Genomic DNA, 22,403 nt, shown 5'->3' on the forward strand with positions numbered 1-22,403 from the left:
TCATCATTAGAGGTTCACTAATATTTACTAATGCATCAACATGGACCTTAATATTCAGTAATGTATCATCATTTTAGATGTTTACTAATATCCATGCTGCCTAATCATTGTGATTAAATATTGATTAAATCAATTAGAACTTGTTGATAAAGACAGTCTTCATGAAAATGAGATAAATGAATTAACAACAGCCTAAGTTGGCCTTGCACAATGATATCTAGTTTGGCCACAGACATGGAGCAATATAAAGGCCATTTTGATCTTTTACCAACTTGCCTAATACTTCAGAGTTTTGGCAAATAAACTGACCTACAATAGCATAAATTCAATTCTATATGTAGGTGTTTGCTAAAATGGGCCCCTCAGGATGTATACCCCTAGGATAGGTCCCTGGGAGGGTAATGGTTAAGGTACAATGGGTATAACCTGATATATCTATAGTTAATGGGGAGTATCCCCGCAGTTCGGGTTATGGCCACAGGGTGGTGCATAGGCCCATATAAGGGAAACAGCCATGTGCTGTTAGCCATCTTAGTTTGGGAGTCTCTCCAGAGAGGAGCTCCCCTGTGAGTAGAGATAGTAGTTTCTCTGTGTTAGGCCACTCCAGGAGTGCCATGTAGGGAGTGGTAGGTCAGAATGGGCCGCAATTGCCCCTCCAGGAGTGTAGAGGGATTAAGATCCCACCAGCATTACATCAGCTGGAAGATTAGGGCACACAGTGTTTAGGCAAGAGGGAGAAAGTCCCTATTAGAGAGGAGATTCCTGACAAAGAGGTCCTGGGCGTGAGTACCGGGGGGTGAGTCTTTGTGGAGGGTCTGCCTAGCGTGAGTACCGGGGAGAGCCCTATGAGAGGGTCTCTTGGCGCGAGTACCGGGGGGACCTCCTAGATAAGATCATTCTTGGCGTGGGTACCGTGGGTACCCCTTTGGATAGAGGTTCTCTGGGTGCTGTGAGTTAACTGATGGATGTGCTTTAATCTGCCTGTACTACACTCCGGGAGAGGTCTGCCCAATAAAGATACAACTGTTTCAGCATATACTTCATTGTTCATCTGATTCATACCCATGATCATCTAACTAAGCTGGTAAGGAGGTACCCCAGGGAGGGGTAATACTGCCAGGCATAGAGTGGATCCCTGGAAGGGTTGAACTACAACATTAAGTTCCCAGGGTGGGAGTTGTAGTCCCACAGAGTATCCCTGGGTGGAGGCACGCTATTGCTGGGAAACACCTGTCCCCCAAAGTAAGCGGGGGCTCAGGGCTCCTGATAGCGCCAAAGAACACGGTAGCAGCACAGCATCCGCTAAAGTGGGCTACATATATATATATACTATAACATTTTTAAACTGCTTCAAAACGTATGCAATCTAAAACAGACTTCAGTCACACAATCTATTTATACTGGTGCCCACAAATGGTCCATGTAGCCCAATCTCAAACAAAAAGACTAAGGTGCACAAAAGATCTTGTGCTTCTATCAGTGGTAAATGACCCCTTATAACTTAAGAAGTCAGAATCCCTAGATTATCCCTAGTATTATATATACCTTTCCTAAAATAAAATATATAATGTACAACAGGTATAATTTGTTAACTGTCTTTCTATTCACTCTTTCTGTTGTTTCATTCTATATAAATGTATGCAGCCAGTATTGCTCTCCGTTTTCTAGCCATGTCCCAGAAGTGCTAAAATATTGTCCCCTTGTGCTCTGTGTATGTAGTAGTATGTATAGACATATGTTATAAAATGGATAGCAGAATGATTTTTTATTTGACAATACAGGTATGAGATTAATACTGTACATCCCTTTCCTGTAAAAGATTGTATTTAAGTGCAGCGTCACTTATATATTTTAGTAATCATTACTCTCCCCATGTACTGCCTATATTAGAAGTCCTCTCATGTCTGGGTGTGCTACGATCACATGCATTTAATAGGTTCCTTGCCCCAACATTAGCGATACATGACCCTATTCAGAGAAAAAAAAATATTCTTTCAATCCTGCTGGCCAAAATATTCACTACAAATGTAATAATTATGCTGACCAGCATGTGAGCATCTGAAATACAGCATGCAGAATAAGATTTGATATAACGAGGATGATATCTCTGTGAGAATAACGCTGCTACCTTCAGAGAGCCATTACAATGCTAAGCACAAGTTCTGTAAATGAGCTGTGAAGTACACTAGAGCTAAAAATAAGTAAACAATAAAAAAGATTGATTTACTTTTAACCAGTGAAGGTGACTGACCATTCTTCAAGCAGATTGAAGAATGGTAATGATGGATGTGTGTAGAAAAATGTTGAGTTTATAATAAAGCAGGATAATACTATAACTCTAATATATACTAAACTATTGGCTTCCAATGAGTGCAAGGTGCCATACAAAGAATATTTACCTTCACAGAAAGGGATTGAATCCCCTTTGCAGTCATTATAAGGTATTCCCTGGGTGTAGTGTCTTAGGTGACATTTTATCTGTATAAAAGGAGAATACAGTAGAAGGGAAACTACTAAGGCTGTCATTTTATTGATCTGTTGTTTTGTTATAAGAAAGCTACAGTTTTCTTCAAGAAAAATTGATTTGTGGAACTATGATTTGAGTTAAGCATATCTGCTTTTTCCCTGTTCTCATCAACCATCTGCCCCCTGTGATAATAAGGGCCCCATGCCTTTTTTCTTCATAGTTTTACTATTTACATAAAATTATCCCATCTCTATTTTTAGCTTTTTTGCATGCTTTATTTGCTATAAAATCACATTTTTTCTAACCAACCTCAACACTAAAACTTCAATATAACCACAAAGGTTTTGCTTTGTGATATCTTTCCTTGCTTATAAGGGGAATATACTGACAATTACAACTACGGCATTTTAAAGATATTCCAATTTGCTTCTGTGTTTAAACCTGTTTAAAGCCTTTCCCAGTTATTGTATTGCATAGATGCCCTTATACTGGCAAAGTTAGCATTTCTAGTGTTTTAGTTATTCCTTTATAGAGCTGTCTCTGCAACATAATCTTAAAAGAGACCATGTTATGATCACTATTCCCTAAATGCTCACCCATGTATATGTTAGAGATGAGTTCAGCATTATTAGTTATTACCAGGTCCAAAAGAAAATAATTCCTTGTAGGTTCTTGAACTGCCTGAAATAAAAGTTGGCATTTAGCATATTTACAAATCTGGTAGCGTTTTCTCCACCACCCCATTACTCAACTTAATGTCTTGATAACTGAAGTCCCCCTAATAACAACTTGACCTAGTTGTAAGGCCTCCTTCATTTGAAAGAGTAGCTGAGCTTTATTTGGGTGTTGATATGGGATTTGCTGCATGTTTTTCTCTATTTTTATCTTGAACAAACATAAATATATTTCCATAGCAATTATAATATTATTATCAGTGCTTGCAAGTAAATATCTATAACCTTATTAATGCAGGGATGCAATAGGCTGATGCAGCCTTGAAATGCTTTAATACTAGGTTTAACTTCACTAGGGCAATATCTGCAAGGAGTTTATATTTTCTACCAGTGCTTTGGGTTATCTGGTTTCCTTCCACAGTGTAAGGTTGGTTGGCTCCAGATACAATCGTCCATAGTATGAATGTGATAGGGACCCTGGACTAGGGCAGGGATTCATGTGAAAGACATATAGTTTTTGGTAAGCACTGCTGAACATGTCAGTTCTATATAGAAAAAAATAATAATCATCATAATAACAATTTGGCCGCTTCAAATCCATGAAAAGCAACTGCAATTCAAATAGATATCCTACAAGTAAAAAAAGTCACCTAAATTTACAGCTACAAGACTTGAGCAGCGCGGGATTACAGTACAACAGAAAATGTCAAAGGTATAAGTTTTGCCAAAGGGGAGAAAATGCATCAGGACGAGTACTCCAGTGGGAAAATGTTTCAACAGAATAAAACATTTTTGTTGCTGTATTAGAGAAGGCATTCTCAGAATGACACTATAATCAATGTCAAGGAACTATAAAAAGAGTAGCAATCGCAGCAGTTACCTGGATATTTAGCAATCTACTATCATCCAGTCTGTAGCTAATTGCACTTTAGTACTAGGGTACTACATTCCAGGACAGAACTGTGATTTAGGGAATATGTAATGGCAATTAATCAGCGTCTAGCATTAAACATTTCTTGGGAGGGACATTGCATTGGCCGTGAAAGAAGAGGACCCCAAATGTCTACATGGTCTAAGGCCCTATTATACTGTAATTTATCCCTGTGTATACCATACCTTTATTAGCATTTTTATTTAGAAAAACCCTTATTACTATTATGATACATTTTCTTTTCGATCTCTGTTTAGACATCATAAAAATCCTTTCTAACCACTGCTTTACCCCAGGCATGTCCCAGGCTATCTTTTATATCCGAGGATAACTGACTAATGGCTCAGGAACAGTCTTATACTTCTCAGTATTTCTCAGGAACAGTTACACCTCATACATTTCAGTGTACTTTTGTTTTTGTCATTGTGTTTGGTTGATATAAGTAATTAGACCTGTGGCAAACATTGCACCTTGTCTTATGTAACCCCCATAGCACATTAACAAAAAGCTAATAGAAAACCCTATAAATTAATTAATTAATATATCACTGGGGGGTGAGATAAAACTAGCAATGGTTTAAGGTTGCCAGTTTAACTTGTGCTGTGAGGGCAACCCAGTTTTTATGCAATCATTGAAAAGTTTTTACATTTTACTAATTTCACCTGTTCCATTGCTTTTCAGGGTGGTTCCCTGAATTAAATTCTTACCTAGAAAATTTAGGGGAGGTGTCATTAGGCTTTTACTGTTTAGTTAATTTTTTGACTTAAATATGCAAAGATATTTTCCAAATTTAGGTGGTTTAGTCCTAAATCAAAGGCCCATGAAAGGGCAGGACATATAAGGAGGTAGGTGAGGTCTTGAAAAAGATTGGGTGTGTATCCAGTTGTAGCTAGTAGTGATGAGTGAATTTTTTAATGAATTTTGGAATCACAGCAAATTTCTGCATTTCACCATTGGCGAATTATTTCGTGAAACTTCTGTGAAAATTCACCTTTGAAAAATGTTGTCGTGCATCAAAAAAAGTTACATCAAAATGGGCACAGCCGCATCAAAATCGGCGTGGGCGCGTCAAAACAGGCACGGTTGCATCAAAATTGGTGCATCAAAAAAAGTTTTGCATGGTTTTCATTGTTTCGCAAAATTCTTTTGTTGTTTTGCGAATTTTACGGCAAAGCGAAACAGGACAGATTCACTCATCACTAGTAGCTAGGTGTGGAAACAATTTTTTATTGTTAGGAGGTATGTTATCAAGGATATCATGAAATTCAACATAATTTTCATAAATGCAACAGGAGAAGGCTGATAAAATGTTTCTGTTACAATATACAAATCTATAAATGTTGCATTCAAGCAAACGACTGGACTTAGTCTGGAATTTCTGGTCTGCTTCTTATGCTGGACCTCAGGCAAAACCTGGGCAAGTCACCCAATCTCCTGGTATCCCAGCACAAAGTGCCTGCTATGGCTGCCTTCATTGCTGTAATCCCTGGAAAGCGTGCTTTCAACATAGTCAGCATCCTTCAAAAATCTCTACAGAAGTTTAGTGTACAAGTAAATGGAATATATTAATCTCTGGATTATGAAATTGAATTTCGCTGACCGTAACCTATTTTTTTGGTTGGTTTGTACTCATAGGACTAGCAGATCAGTTACCCAAAATGCTAGTAAGTGGCCTGTTTGCTGAGTGTGATCGATAGATTTGTTTTAATGTAAAACTATTCCCCCAGAAAGAATACTTAACTAATAGATAGTTTATATCATATTAAGTGGCCTATTAAAGATTCTTGCCAAACTGGAATATATATATATAAATATATATATGTAACTATTGTGATTGTACATCTTTTACTTTAAGCCACAATTTTGCGTTGGTCTGTGTGCTCCCTCAGAGATCACCTGACAGGAAATAATGCAGCTCTAACTGTAAAAGACAGCACTTTGTCAGTAGCTTATGTAACCTAATATGCATGTGTGCACTTGGTTTGCTTGTGTGCACTGTGAAATGAATGTATGATGCCACTTAGTACTTAAAATGGCAATTTTCTATATAGGATTACCAATGGTGCATTTTACTCAAAAAGTATATTTTTTTTATGAAAACAGTTTATGTGGATGAAGCAGGGTTTAATGCTGTTTATTGCTACTGTATATATTTTATAGAGACCTAAATTGTTTGGGGGTATAGTTTTTCTTTAAGTCCATTTTCAGCCATCACCTCCCTTTTGGTGCTGATAATGATAAGAAATAGGTATGCATAAAAGGTTTATTAATACCATGACCTGAACTAAAATTAGGCACAATTTTGCCTGCCTTTTCAACCAAAATCCATTTTAGGAAACTAGGCCTATCTGAAGCCTTTTAAATTTGCCTCAAAGGGGGAAACATTCACTTGTGACCGGGGCAGTCCTTGAATCAACTTGTACTAAGAGCTATTATCTTCACTTGCTAAAAAGCCATCCAACCCCTTCTTGAAGCTATCTAACATGTAATATAGAGAAAGATCACTTAAATATATTTGTAGCTCTGATAGAGAAGGGTTAATAAATCCAGCTTTCTCTCTCTGATGGTGCTGACGGCTGATGATTACTAAGAGTTAATGTTCATATTCTATTACCTGGGAGACTATTCACTATATCTGTAATTACATTTGGCATGTGTAAAGGTACTTTAAACCTTTAACCCAAGGAATGAATGAAATATATGGTATGGTATATGTCCAACTCTTGTGCTCTTTGACTTGATTAGCATTCTCAGGGACGATTCAGGATGTGTTTTAACTCACAAACTCACAGGCATATATATTCATCCAAAGGGTGCAATTAATGTGCATGACTTTGAGTTGACACATGAGTGTAATAAGAAACCTTTCTAAGTGGATTTAGTCAAATGATAAGAGAAGAAGCCTCTTGATGACAATTTGAACTCAATTATTTGTCAGACTGTATAAAGAGATAAGATGGGTAGTATGGTTATGAAATTCATTTATCTGATGCAAAAACTGAAGATGTGACAGAAACACCAATCATGTTTGGAAACATTCTGTGGAGTTTAATGAGTTAGAGCAAGACAAATTATAATCACTACCATAAGAAACCCAAAGTCAAAAATGCAGGACGTGAATAGCAAGGGGCAGACTGCTGAAACAAAAAGATGCAAGGCAAGATGTCTAGGTCCGAATTTTTATAGAGCACTAAAAGTGTTCCAGATGGTAAAAGTCAATGTCTTCAGCAGGAGACAAGTTTCTTAAGGTTTTATGTAGGTTAAAGTGGAAATATATTCTGTCGGCAAATAGAGTTTATCTTTCATTTACAGCATAAATATGCATACAGCATTTTTCTACAGTAAGCTTTAATTTCATCTGGGAATGGTATGCTCTTGGGGGCTGTATGCCATGTCTATTCCTTGTATGCCATGTCTATTTCTTAACAGACATATGGGAACTGATAGCCTTTGGGTTGATAGTCAAGCTCCTGAAGCTAGGCTTCTGGTAGAATGTTAGGATTAGAGATGATGGACTTTGTGGTTTAGTAAATACAATAGTCTGCTTTTGAGAGTGTGGCTTCTGTGCTTTACAAAGGCTATTGAATAGAAAAAGTTGCACAGGAAGATTATGGCATATGGCCACCTGCAGCATCTTTATGCCATGCAAAGAGACACATCACTTTAAAGCTAACTTTTAGAATGTTGAATACCATTGCTTTTCTAGACAATTTATGACTGATTTTTAACATAATTTTTGAATTACAGTATGTAATGGTTGAGCTGCAGCATTGTAATGTTTTTGCCTATCTGGTTGCTAGAGATTTAGTTACCTTATTTTGGACATACACAATAAAAAAGTAACCCTACAGAGCCCGGCCCAGATAGAATTGAAGGCTTGAAGGTTGCTACAGCATGACTACCAAGGTGAGAGAACCCAATAAATATCCCACTGATTAAAAGTAAATGCAATTAAAATGTATTTTGTAATGAAATGAAAATACAGTTTAGTTAAGTTCGGGCATCTGATAACCAAAAAATGTCATCAACTGTGAACAGAATGTGATTCTGTGGGAAATGAACAGATCAGTTCAGGGTGACCCACCACGTACATTGTAGAATGTCCAATACATTTGGTTGTCTTTTAAGTACTGCATCTCTATATATAAGTATATATACAACGATAGTTGTGCTAATGCAATTAACCCGACTTATCCACTAAAAGTTAAAGATATGTAAATAAGCCCATTTCAGCAGCTCCAATTATTAACACACCATATTTTCAAGCTATATATACTGTATATACATACTTATAATTACAGCTCTGGTGCTGATATGCATATGCCTTAAAAGCAATCGCTGAATACAAATTCTCTCATACATAAGCAATTAGGACTGGCTGAACTATTTCTAATCAGAACTGTCCCCTGACTGTAACTACTCCTGAGAAACAAAGTAGCCCCATAGGCTATTACAAATGAGTTCGCTGAGTTTGATTCTCGTGCATTTAAATATTGATTGTTCAAAATGAGGTGGTAATATTGCTTGCAGCAGACTAGTCAGACCTACAGTATAAAATTGTAATGTATATTTAAATCTCCCAATGGAGCTCACTTTATTTGCTGTGAGCTGGATGCCAATTCACACACGGCATACCATAACATTTTATAATGCCCAGTGACAGCTGTTTTATTTGTATTGCTATCATTACATCTGTTTACAGAGTGGATATTAACTAACGTGGTAGGATTTCCTGTAAACTAAATTCATTTCACTTTAAATGTGTTAATTATTAGGTGAGTGCCACATGGGGTTGTTTTTTGTTTTTCTCAAATTTCTCCAAAAGCAAAAAGAGCAAGAAATGTCGCATAAGAGTAATAAATGCCATGAGATGCAGAAGTACTTCTTTATCTATGTTGTGCCATGTGGCATGTTATATACAAAAAAAGTCACGGTGGAAAGTGAGAGGACTAAGGACTTATAGGTTAAAGGACATGTTAAGTCTATTTCACTGGGGGTGCCAAAATGTTAGGCACTCTGCTGGTGCTCCTGTTAGGAGAGAACTATACCAGCCTGTCTGAGCACCCATGTTGTCATCTGCTAGTAAAAACTTGGATATTCTCTATTGCACAAGTTGAACAGTAGCGATGAGCGAAATATTTCCCCAGGCATGTTCGCTAGTGATGAGCGAATCTGTCCCAGTTCGTTTCGACCTGAAATTCACGCCAAGAAATTGTTGCGTGGCAAAGAAGATTGTTACGCACATAAAACATGTCACACACATAATTTTTTTGCCAAGTTCGTCAGAAAATTACATGCACAACAATTTTTTTTATGCGCACAACATAGCAACTAGCAAACAGGAGTTTGACCTATTTCACTGGGGTGAAATAGAGTAACATGCCCTTTAAATTTTTTTTATATTGTCAGGCAAATTTATAGGCTATGTTACAGAGCTCCTCATGTAAGCTCCTGTTGCAAATAAAATATCTGCTAGTTTGGGGCTTAATAGGTCTTAATAATGAGGGGTTTTAATCATCCAGATATTTACTGGAGCAACAGGACAGTTTATAAACTTCTTACAATTTTATGTCACAGGTTGTTGAGGACCCATTCTGAAATCATGCTGTACTGAAACTAGTTGTCCATAACAATCCAAGATGTATAGCAAATGTGCAAGTACTAGAATGCCTGAATGACAGCAACCAAACCATTATCTCATTTAATATTTGTTGCAAATAGTAAATATACACTACTTTAGCAGACTCAGAAAAGCGAACTTTACCACCATAAGTTCAGTTATTCAGTGTTAATTGGGACATTAGGTTTTCTGCTAAAAGGAAAAGGAAAAGATAGAAAACGGGAACTGACTGCTCCACAGGCAACAACTAATCCACATTTTTATTAAGAATGCCAGTAGTAAAATACAGAGTTATTCTATTTGATAGGTTACCCCTCAGGTGTGAAAATGGCAAGTAGGAGCCTATGTGCTTTGTAACCCTGATAATAAATGTTGGATGATGAAACCCAAAAGCCATGCTATGATGAAAGCAAGATATTTTAATGAATTAGCAACTGAACAAACAGAAGATTCTGTGAAAGCTGCATTAACGGCCAGTGATCAGAGCAGACAATAACAATAAAAGTTAGGCAGGCAAAAAGTCTTTGCAGGCAACAAACAAAAGTAAATCGGTATTGCACTGCTGCAGCTGAGCGTAATGACAAACACAATCAGAGGGGAAGAAATACAATAAAACAAGTTACAAGGAAGAGCTCATAAAGCTTCTTGTGGTTTAGCCAGAAAGAGCACAGAACTGGTTTTAGTCCTGACATTGTGGCTCAATAATATTTAAACACCGTTTATTAAAGTTGCTTGAGTACACGCTCCTTGCACTTCCACGTAGTTGTGCTGTGCACCATTGCTCCTTCTGATGGGGGAACCCTGGAGCCATGGCAACCTTAGACATGGCAGTAGTTTCACAGTCCCAACAGTGGGATACGTCAATAGATACAATAGACTTGTGCCAAATAAATCATGTGCTAATGACATTTTAAGTCTCATGTAAAAAAATGAAGTAATCACCACTCTGAGATTAGGACTGCACCTTGCTTCTGGCTCACAAAAACACACGCACAGTTGTGTTTATTTTAACACATTCTGTGCAATTGCAACTTCGTATAAGGCTGCAATCATGTTGTAAATTTAGGGAAATATGGATACACAGAACTGCTTAAATGGTTGTTTAGTTTAAATAGTCAAAGGGATTTCACGAAGATGAGATTAATCGTTAAACCACATAGGTAAACATTACGAAAGTCCTGACTTACCCAAGTAGGTAAAGAGACTTGCTTTTTATTTGGGTCAGTTGCATTTTTAATGTAAAATGGATGTTCCGTTCAATACGACCAAAATATCTAAAATGGTCCATTGACCTTCATCCTTCCTTGACCTTCACCACCACTCTAGGTTCATTTAATTGGCAAGGCTGCAGTCTTCCACTCACAGCAAATGCTTGCTACATATCTGTAGCTAACAGAATTGTTCACTGAGCTATGACTGGCTACTGCTTAAAATACCCATTTAAAACAAGTATATCATAAGCGTCTTGATATACAAAAGCCACTGTAAAATCCCACAGCATTCTTCCAGTCTCTTTAGTCTATACATAGTACAGTTGCTTATGAATTATTGATGCTTAAATGTTATTTTATTTTTTTAATCTCTGCTACTGCTTAAAACTAATTCAATAGCAGCCTAACCTCACCACATCAAAGCGTCAAATGCAATCAGAAATATATGAATTGTTGTATGTAAGCCAGTTCAGCTCTATAGACACAACTGCACTGAGAAGTGACAGGGATTAGGAAAGCATGAATCAGGGTATTAAGGGTACATAGGATAGGACTTAGGTCTAAAACAGTTTCGATTTACACTTATTGAATGAAAAGTTTATTACATTTTTTGAAGTGAAAAACATTAATAACTGATTGTAAATGGAAACAAGAAGATGGTTGAATGCAAATATCATGATATTACTGTTTGGGGTCAGCAAGCACTTAAGGCAGTGCTATCCAATTTGTAGTGTAGTGGGCGATTATTTCTCATATAGCATGTTCGTGGGCCAAATCAAATTAAGATGATGCAGACTGGGAGCCATAAAAACCCTTTGGAGGACCACACCCAGTCCACAGGCCTCCATGTGAACAGCCCTGACCTAAGGTATGGAGACTAGTAGAAGGTAACTGAGTGTGACCTGTTCATCTTTATTATCTCAGCTCAATTAAAAATGGAGGAATCATCACAATAATCTTGCTATAGTCTAGGGATTCTTAACCTATGAGTCCCTAAGTTAGACTGATTTGGCAGCTTATCTGCCCGTGTATGGGCACTAACGACGGGCCTGCCCGACCGACATCTGGCCTGAAATCGGGCAGGTTTGAAAATTAGTCGGATCGGGGACCACATTGGCTTGTTCATGTGGTCCCCGAACCAACGGATGCCTATACCCATCGTCCTAATTCGATTGTTTGGCCCTAGGGTGAAACAACCAATTTAGCCCAATATCGCCCACCCGTAGGTGGGGATATTGGGAGAGGATCTTAGCATGTATGGCCACCTTAAGGATCGGTGTTTGATGATCATTCCAGCGCTGCTGGAAAAAAAAAATTTGGGATAAAACACAAAACTTAAGCTTTAGATATGCTGAGTAATTTAATGATAGCATAAAAGCTAGGTGTGTGGTTTTACTAAGTTCAGCTAATTGGCTTGCTATGTTTTATTTGCTATGGTTGAAAGAAGTAAATCCTTACCATTATTCGTTTCCTGCCAACTGAGAAAGCAGTCTTGACCTTCCCGTGTTCCTTCATACTGAATTAGGAGACAAGAAAAGGGAATCTGTGCACTGTATGTTCTCAAACTCAATTGAACTTTTGCTGATTTATCATTTCTTTCATTTTACTCTTTAATCTTACAAATAAACTCATTGCCCTTAGGCTTCTGAAGGTCCAAATCAAAGAATGCAATGATTATTTAGATCTAAAGAGCATATTTTCACTCTTCTCAAATTAAATTAACTCTGTTGCATCTAAAATACATATCATCTTACAGTTGTTGCCAAGCAAAAGTCTTTCATACTGTCATTCAGTCCCTCAGAGCTGTGTCACCTTTTAAAGTCATGCAGACAATTTGGAATCGGTTTTCACTTTATTTATTTTTTACTTATTTGCAATTTTTTTGTACTGTAGTCCCCCACTCTGATATTTAAACTGCTCAGTTCGCTAACCATTTCAACCATGTAGTATTTTGATGTTGGAATAGATCAATAGTAGAGGAAGAAAGTAGGTAAAATGTTATTTATAAATAAATAGTTAATTGTTGTGGCAACTTGGTCCTTGGTTAGAGCTTTCCAAGTTGCAATCATAGGGGGAGTCCTGAGGCTTAGAGCAGGGATCCCCAACCTTTTTTACTCATGAGCCACACTCAGATGTTTGAAGTGTTGGTGAGCCACACAAGCATGAAAAAAAGTTATTCGAGGGCAGTCCATGTGGACTGCTAGCATGCAGGGGTCTCTGCTTGGAGTAAAACAGTGTCTATGTGCTTTCAAAATTTAAATATAGGCATCAACTCTGAGGCCCCTGGGGGCAACATCAAAAGGGGTGGTGAGCAACATGTTGCCCACGAGCCACTGGTTGAGGATTTAGTGCCTAAGAGGAATGGTGCACAAAAAGCCTCATTGGCCTTTGTACCACTCCATGGGCATCTGCCATATAACTATGAAGTGGGAAGATAAAGAAAGTGAAGTGTGCTTCAGAGGAAGGAGATAACCATGTAAAATTCAATAAAATGTATGGAAGGCTATAGGTCTTAACCAAGATCTTTCTTTTATTTCACACAACACCTTCGATTTCTTCCCTAATCTATCCATCACTCCTTTCCCTGTCTCTCGCACAAGTGAACTCCTCCCCCTCACTTCCTTTTTCTTTTTCCTCTTCACAACCCTTAACTTTATTAACAGATAATAATCCCCCAATATGTCCCTTACTACAAGGGCTAGGTAAGAATAAAAATCAGTCTAGGTCTAAAGTCAGTCCATCTGCTATTGTTAACACGATAACACATAATTACCTCCATTTACAGTATATAAAATACAAGTTTAAAAAGTTATCTTCCCCTTTTAAGTAACAGCTGGAGCAACAGTTTGAAATAGTGTGAAACCTTCTCTTCTATAGTGGAAGCTTCACTGCTTTGTTATGATGAACACATTGATTTTTGAACTAAAGGAAAGCTCCTTCCAGACAGCAGGGAAGCAATAATCACATCAAAAACTTCCAGTGTGTTACATAAAGATACATGATGGGAAATTCTCACATAATACGGAACATTTTTCATTCTGTCTTTGCAAAAGACATGATTTAATCTGTTATTGGTAAACAATGGGAAAAATAGCTGAGAGCGGTATTACTGCGAATGACACTACACCACAAACAATTAAAGCTACGACTGGACAAGCAGAAGAAATGGTAATGGAAAATGTCAAGAAAAATCAATGTATTTCGGTTAGTCAGAAGTACAGAATGTACAACATTTATCCAACTGCTTATATCTGTAAATTCTGAAGTAAATCTGATCAGTAAAGTGATGGTTTGGTTAAGTTAAGGTTAAGTTTGACTGTGCCAAATCGTACAGCTGCTTGAAAGACCTAAGCAATTGGGCTTAGCTGTGAGTGAATAGCCAGGAGATGTTCAGATAAATGGCAAAAAAGTTGTACATCATATGGAAAGAAATCTAAGACCTCTGAATTTGGTTTTGGAGTGGTTGGTGGTACTATTATATACTAAGCTATATACAGTATGGCAGAGATGCGCTTCCCTTAACCCTATGGCACAGGAATATTAGTAGCTGCTACTATTACCTGTATCAAATACAGTTTTATTGCCATGTAGTTCATGATACCCCAAGGAAACCTATTTCTTGCAAGGTGTAACATTAGATTTCAAGCTGTATAGCTACCTATAGATAACCAGAGAAATGAATATGTTATTCATGTTGCAAATGTGTGTCTGAATAGGTGGGTAGATGAGCTAATAAATGCATTGCACAGCCTAGAATTAGATCAGACAGTCATGGGGCACATTGGCACAAAACACCAAATTTACACCTGGGCAGTAACCCATGGCAACCAATCAAATGTGTACTTTCATTGTTCAACCTGCAGGTGATAGAAAAAAAGTCAACCCCTGTTAGGTTGCTATGGGCTACTGCCCATGGGGCAAATTTACCCAGTGTTTATAAGTGAACCCCTAATTAATATAAAGGAACATTTTAATTGCAATGTAAGTTCTACATTTATCTAAAAACATACTTTTTTAGGTGACTAGGTGGGTCTACCTTGTTGTTAGTACTAAAAGCAGATGCTTTTAAATGCTTGTCAGCTTTACAATTATAATGTGGCTGAAATATAGGACAATTAACTATACTGTTTAAACCCGATTAATTTGAGTTTGCCATTGGGAAGCAGATATGGCTATATGGAGCTATACGTTTCCCTTAAATTCTGATTGGACACATAGCGTATAACATAAATTATAACAATATATTTGCTAATTATAATATTATTATAATAATATAACTATTTTAACATATGATACTTTACTGTCTGCTCAGTATATTGTGAGTTAGTCCCTAAGCTCAGATGCAGTCTAGAGAAGTATGTGCTGGGCCTGATAATATAAGAAAGATGAGCTACTGAGTGCATCTTTGAAAACATATTTCTTAACTGCTATAGGACAGTGGAGTGTGTTTCCCTTACCACTGGTACATAAAACTGGATTCAATTTGAAAGCTTCGAATAAAGGTGTTTTATAACAAGAATGGTGCTGTTCCAGATTATATCCAGTTACTGTGAGTTCGCTCCAAGAGTCAGAAAGTATAACTGTAGGCTACTTAGCTACTGATTAAATTGACCCTGGTGTATGTGTGCATCTGTGATACAGAAATAAGGTTATAAGTTCCACTGGGTTGGAACTGCTGTGAATAACCAAACATATTTAGTAAAGTACTGCGGAATATCGAGGCACTATATAAATAATAGTATGGGGATAATATTGAACAAAATGTTGGGTGCAGCATTAAAGCGACACAGGGACAGGAGTCTGGAGAGTAAAGGTCCCGTTCCAGGACCAGCCATATACAATGCATTATATGAGCTTGAAACATTCTGGTTGGTACCTGTAAATCCATTCCTAGAACTTGTTCCAACAATGCCTCTAAAAGCCTAATACCGTATATTCTCGCTGTCTGTATTTGTATCCCCAGTGTCTTTCACACATTATCTTCAAAATCCTACATTCTCACAGGTTGATGCTTTTAAGATTCCTGCAATGCCTTGGTGCTTATTTTTACATTGCTTCAAAAAGACTGATATTTTCCCACAGACTAATGCCTAAGTGTACTTGTGTCCTCTGGGTCTGTTCCCAGTTTGCCTCTAAGAGCTTTCAATATCCTCTGATACCTGCACGTGTATTCCCATTACTTGTTCCACATTGCTCTTAAGAGCCTGCTATATTCCCATATGGTGTTTTTGAGATATGTTATTCTTCATTCTGAATTATGATACTTGCATCTGTATGCCCTGCAGTTACCTGCCCAATGTTTGTTTTCACAATACCTTTAAAAACCTGTTATCCCAACTCTGTCTGTAATAATGATGAGCTACATCTGAAAACAAAAGAGCTCTGTTAGGGATTGAGACACTTCTTGAAATGGAAAGGTACCGTATATACTCGAGTATAAGCCGATCCGAATATAAGCCGAGGTACCTAATTTTACCTAAGAAAACTGGAAAAACTTATTGACTCGAGTATAAGCCTAGGGTGAGAAATGCAACCGCTACTGCTAAGTTTCAATAATCAAACAAATAACAGATAAATAAATAGATAACTTTAGGGAAAGAAAAAAAGCAATACAAAAGCAAGTTTGGGAAAGCTAAGGAAGCTGCCATACTAATTATCAAGTACTTGGACCCCAGTGTACAAGTCCCACCACAGTACTACAATAGTAGTTACAAGGGCAAAATAATTCTTGATGCTGGACTTAGTACAAATTTAATTTTTTTAAATAACAAGTTATTGTACCAATTACTTAATCTGACTCGTTGTGCAGATGGATGTGCAGATGTAACGCGCTCATTGCGCGCACCCACCCTCCCTCCCTCCACCTGTGTCCATTCATACCTCTCTCCCTCCACCTGTGTCCATTCATACCTCCTTCCCTCCACCTGTGTCCGTTCATACCTCCCTCCCTCCGTGTAATAGTATAACTATATATAAGCGCATATTTACTAATATCAGTAGAGTGCAACATTAAGAAAAAAAAAAGTTGTTCCTAATATGTATGTGATATCCTTTGGGGGGACCCTAAGTTGTGCTCTGTTTAGTATGCTGAAATACAAACCAGGGGGTGCCCTGTAGTTAAAAACCAACAGGAGGGTAGCGTGACATACCTCCCTACTTCCCTCCACGTGTCCGTGCATTACACAGCTTTTCAGCAATAACAATCACAATAACAATCCGTGACTTTGGCTGAATGCGCACACCTCTCCCCCATGCCAGACACGAGCAAGGGCTTCTCCCCCATGCCGGACTCGAGAAATAAAAATTACACCAAAGCCCCAGTTTGTGCAGTAAGATCCCTTACCTGCCCTTAAGCACATTCAGAGTGACTGTGGCTAAATGCGCATGGCGCGCACACCTCTCCCCCATGCCGAACACGAGTAAGTGCCTCACCCCTATGCTGGACCCGAGTAATAAAAATTACACCGAAGCCCCAGTTTGTGCAGTAAGATCCCTTACCTGCCCTTAAGCACATTCAGAGTGACTGTGGCTGAATACGTACGGCGCGCACACCTCTTCCCCATGCCGAACAGGAGTAAGTGCCTCACCCCCATGCCTCACCCGAGTAATAAAAATTACACCGAAGCCCCAGTTTGTGAAGTAAGAACCCTTACCTGTAGAAGCACATTCAGAGTGACTGTGGCTGAATGCGCACGGCGCGCACAACTCTCCCCCATGCCGCGAGTAAGTGCTTCGAGTGCTCGGCCAGAGCCTGTCTGCGTGCGCTTAAGGGCAGGTATGCACGGACACATATACTCGAGTATAAGCCGAGGGTTACTTTTTCAGCACATTTTTAGTGCTGAAAAACTCGGCTTATACTCGAGTATATACGGTACATATGAGCAGCATTTTATATTATGAGAGTATTCATCAGTTACATCAGTTCCAGCATTGGTGGAGCTTTCAATCTAAGGGTCCTAGTAAACTGGTCCCACTATGATCAGTTACATCAAAGGACTATTAACCTGCCCGGTTCTGGAGCATGGGAGGAAACCCATGACATGGGAGAACATATAAACTTTATATAAAGAGTGTTCCTATTAGAACCATTTGCAAGTCTCCAGCAGTGAGAGGCAGCAATGCCAACCACTGAGCTGCCTTTGTCACCATTTCAACGTCTTTACAGTATTTAATTATATCCAAATTAAATAAATGTTTCTATGCGATAAAACAAGGTAAAGTACAATTTAAATTATTCCCTAATGTGTCTTTTGGCTTTCTTCTCAAAGGTTATATTTTGAACGATCAGCTTAACACAGTCAATGACCAAACGTGAATTGATTTTCATTAATGTGAAGAAAAAAAGGTCTTTTTAAAGCCTTTATGTTCCTGACCAATCTAACTAAATATGATTAGCGACAAAGAGATAGATACCTGCAACACCGAGGCCATAAAGGAAATGTCACTAGATGGCTTGCAGGAAAGCACTACTGAGAATTAAGTTATGATCGGCTTATGTGGTATATAAATATCCTTGGCATTAACACAACCTGGTAATGTGAATTCTATGTTCATGGAAGTGTGAGTGGTTGCCGCTATTCCATTAGTGACTAAATAAAAACCACATGGAGGTTAGCATTTTTGTAATAAAATAATTTTGATTTACCTTTATGATAATTAATTTAAAATTTCCTTGCAAATATATGTTACTATGTTGACTGGGCAGTGTTCTGTATTTTGAGATATTGGAAAATGACCATTAATTACCATGATAGCAAATAAACTATATACATTTTGAAATCTAACAAGGCATCAAAGCTAACAGTTGGATTAAATGACAAAATGTCTCATTTCTATAGCTTTGATGGCTCAAAAGTTATTGCTTCATCCTTAACAAGTAATATGGCAGGTCCTACTGTTATTTATATAAAGGCAATAATAGGATTGTTTTGCCTCTAATAAGGATGAATTATACCTTAGTTTGGATCAGATAAAAGGTACTCTTTTATAATACAGAGGAAAAGGAAATCCTTTTTAAAAATTTTAATTATTTGATTAAAATGGAGTCTATGGGAGATGGAAAGCAAAATGCAAAGCTTTCTGGATAACAGATCCCATAGTTGTATACAAAAGATTAGTAGTGACGAGCGAATCTGTCCCGCTTTGCTTCAGTGAAAAAATCAGCAAAACATAGTTAAATAATTAGATAGGGTTGAAAAAAGACCAGAGTCCATCACGTTCAACCCTTCCAAGTAAACCCAGCACACGCAACCCATACTTACCAATCTATACACTCACATACATAAACTATATATAACAACCACTAATACTAACTGTAGATATTAACTTCACAATAGCTTTGGATACTAACACCCCCTATCTGCCTATAATCCCCTCTAATGTACTTGTAATCATGTCCCCTCGCAAGCGCCTCTTTTCCAGAGAAAACAACCCCAACCTCAACAGTCTCACCTCATAGCTTAAATCTCCCATCCCATTTACCAGTTTAGTTGCACGTCTCTACACTCTCTCCAGCTCATTAATATCCTTCTTAAGGACTGGAGCCCAAAACTGCACTGCATACTCAAGGTGAGGCCTTACCAGGGACCTATAAAGTGGCAAAATTTTGTTCTCATCCCTTGAGTCAATGCCCTTTTTTTTTTTTTATAAAAGACAGTACTTTATTTGCTTTAGTAGCCACAGAATGACACTGCCTGGAATTAGACAACTTGTTGTCTACAAAAACCCCTAGATCCTTCTCCATTAAGGATACCCTCAACCCACTACCATTCAGTAGATAGTTTGAATTGATGTTATTTCTACCAAAATGCATAACTTTGCACTTATTAACATTGAACCTCCTTTTCCATTTTGCTGCCCAGTTTTCCAATTTTGTCAAATCACTCTGCAAAGCGGCAGCATCCTACATGGAACTTATAATTTTGCACAATTTAGTGCCGTCAGCAAAAATAGAAACAGTACTCTCTATGCCCACCTCCAGGTCATTAATAAACAAGTTAAAAAGCAAAGGACCAAGGACTGACCCCTGCGGTACTCCACTAACAACACTGGTCCAATTAGAAAATGTTCCATTTACAACCACTCTTTGTAATCTATCCTTCAGCCAGTTCTCTATCCAATTACAAATATTATGTTCTAGGCCAATATTCCTTAATTTGATCATTAACTTTCTGTGAGGTACTGTATCAAACGCTTTAGCAAAGTCTAAGTAGATGACATCAACTGCCATTCCAGCATCGAGCATAGTAGATCAGTTGCCCCTCCATGACCAACATTATTGCCTCTGAGCTTTATTTAACAAATTCCAGTTGTAGCTGCAGAGAGGCCACATACAGATGCTCAAATTCAGACTTCTAATTATACAGAGTAAAATGAAATGTGTTTCTGCCTGTAAATGAAAAAAAAACAAAAACGTTTTTCTCAATTTGCCTTCATTTGCAAATTAATTTTCAGAAATGCAGGTGTATTTTTCATCTTTATCAAACAGATCCTAATTATAGATTTTACAGCAATATTTGCATATATTCTGCTGGAAAAGTGTTATTTCATTTTCTCGATTTGATTCCATTCGGGCAATCCAATTACTAAGTGATACTGAAAAATAAGGAGCCCGTTGCTTGACTTGAATTCACTCAAAAGTCATTTACTCTCACAAAAGAAATGCTATGCTAAGAACAGACTGCAATTTGGGTTCGGCTTTTTTACTTTTCATTGCTAAAGTGGCTTTAAGTTGGCAAAGTGTAAAGAAAACACATCCTTTTTCCTTAAACAACTCATTATATGCAGTGAAAGCCATTCTTCTGAACTAAAGATTAATACAACACAGATTTGCAATGTTCCTATTAAACGGATGAATAAACATACTCCAATTACACTAACATATCATTGTTCTTAAAGGACATGTTCACTGAAAATGAATCATTAAAAGGTATAATAAAATTTAAGATTTTTTTTAATAGTTATATTTTTGGTGACTTTTAATTATTTGTCTTTCTTCAATGCTTCTCTCTAAACTGGGTCTTGAACTAAAGCAATCAGAATTGTATTGATCTTATTGCTACACACACTACACATTATAAATAGCCTCTCTGTGTTCTGACTAGTGTAACTTTTATGTACTAGGGAAAGAGAGAACTTGCCCTCCTAATATAAAAATGTAAAAACAAGTCCTGCATCTGGCTGGAATACCAGCAGAATGTCTGCAATGTTGGTTTGAGTTGACTACTCAAATGTGCAAGATGTTTTAGGGTTAGGGAGTTTAGTTGAACTTATTACTAATTTTTGCCAAACTCAAAACACAGTCTTTACTTAAAAGTATTTTACATTTTTATTCAAAATATCTGTATTAAAAATATAAAGACCCCACAGATTGGTTACAGAGGGTAGAGGGTAACCTTCGCTCCAATGTAGAGTTTAGTTAGACTGGTTACTGACTGTAGTGTAGGGATCCTAGTGGACAGAGTGGATGCTTGGTGGGATATTAACCTCCTGAGTTAAAGTGAGGCTGCCTAACTAAATATTTGATCCAGGTGTGGCTGGGAGTAACCATGAGGTATCTGAAAAACATTACAGTGAGTACTGCAAGGTACCTGAAGTTAAAAGTTTAGGCACTACTGCCACTTTAAGAAATTCTATTTTTCAGAACCTCTGGCATTTTTAAGTTTACAATGCCAAATTGGTACATACACCATCTACAAGTAATATCTAAAATGACCATAATGGGTTCAGGGCATAAACATTGCTACACAATGGCATAGAGAATGATATAACTCATCGACCAATCTTCTAAACTGAACCAGCTATCTCAAATCGTCACATTTTTAAAACAAAGCAATATTGCTGCAGAATTTTTTTCTCCTCTAATCCAGACAGGTAGGAAAATCCCATCAGAGATACTGCTCACCGTATTTCCATAATACTGTTTGCTGGGAACATAATTATAAAGTATAAATATTGGATTAAGTCATCGTTGCATGTAGGTTCATTTGCAAGTGTTTAATTGCTGATAAAGCTCTTTACCTATTTGGTAATGATTGATTCAACGCACCAACATCTGTCCACGTGTACAAGAATAGAATCAATGAATCTATAATTTCATTTCATTCCACAGAGATGGATGATTTACTTGAAAATACATGGAGCTTGTTGCCATTTTCCTAACATTTCCAGAGAATGCCACCAGATCGATATAGAACATAAGATAATTTGTCTTCTTTCTCCATAGTACTTTACTTAGTATGGGTAGGGGGAGCCCACGGTATCAGCTGTAGATTGGTATAAGGTCCGTTGTCATTAAAAACATAAGTAGATCTAGCGCATTTGAGCTGCTGAACTGAGTCTCCATGGACTCTCCGTTGCTATTCAATAACAGTTGGACAATTGCAAGTTTCAGATCTCCATGACTAAAACAATGATGGCCACAATACAAATAACATTAATCCCTCATCTCCCAATACAGACTATTGCTCAATATTAGCTACTTCCTGTTGCTGTCTTATTA

The 22,403-nt window shown here is 37.6% G+C and overlaps 1 protein-coding gene across 1 annotated transcript in view; it reads left to right on the forward strand.

Annotated features, from left to right (window-relative positions):
• syt6 (synaptotagmin 6) overlaps positions 1-22,403 on the forward strand; it is a 168,127-nt gene that overhangs the window by 127,289 nt on the left and 18,435 nt on the right. The gene's annotated exons all lie outside the window — the stretch shown is intronic.

This window comes from Xenopus tropicalis, chromosome 2 (genome assembly GCF_000004195.4).
Source record: "Xenopus tropicalis strain Nigerian chromosome 2, UCB_Xtro_10.0, whole genome shotgun sequence".
NCBI lineage: Eukaryota > Metazoa > Chordata > Amphibia > Anura > Pipidae > Xenopus > Xenopus tropicalis.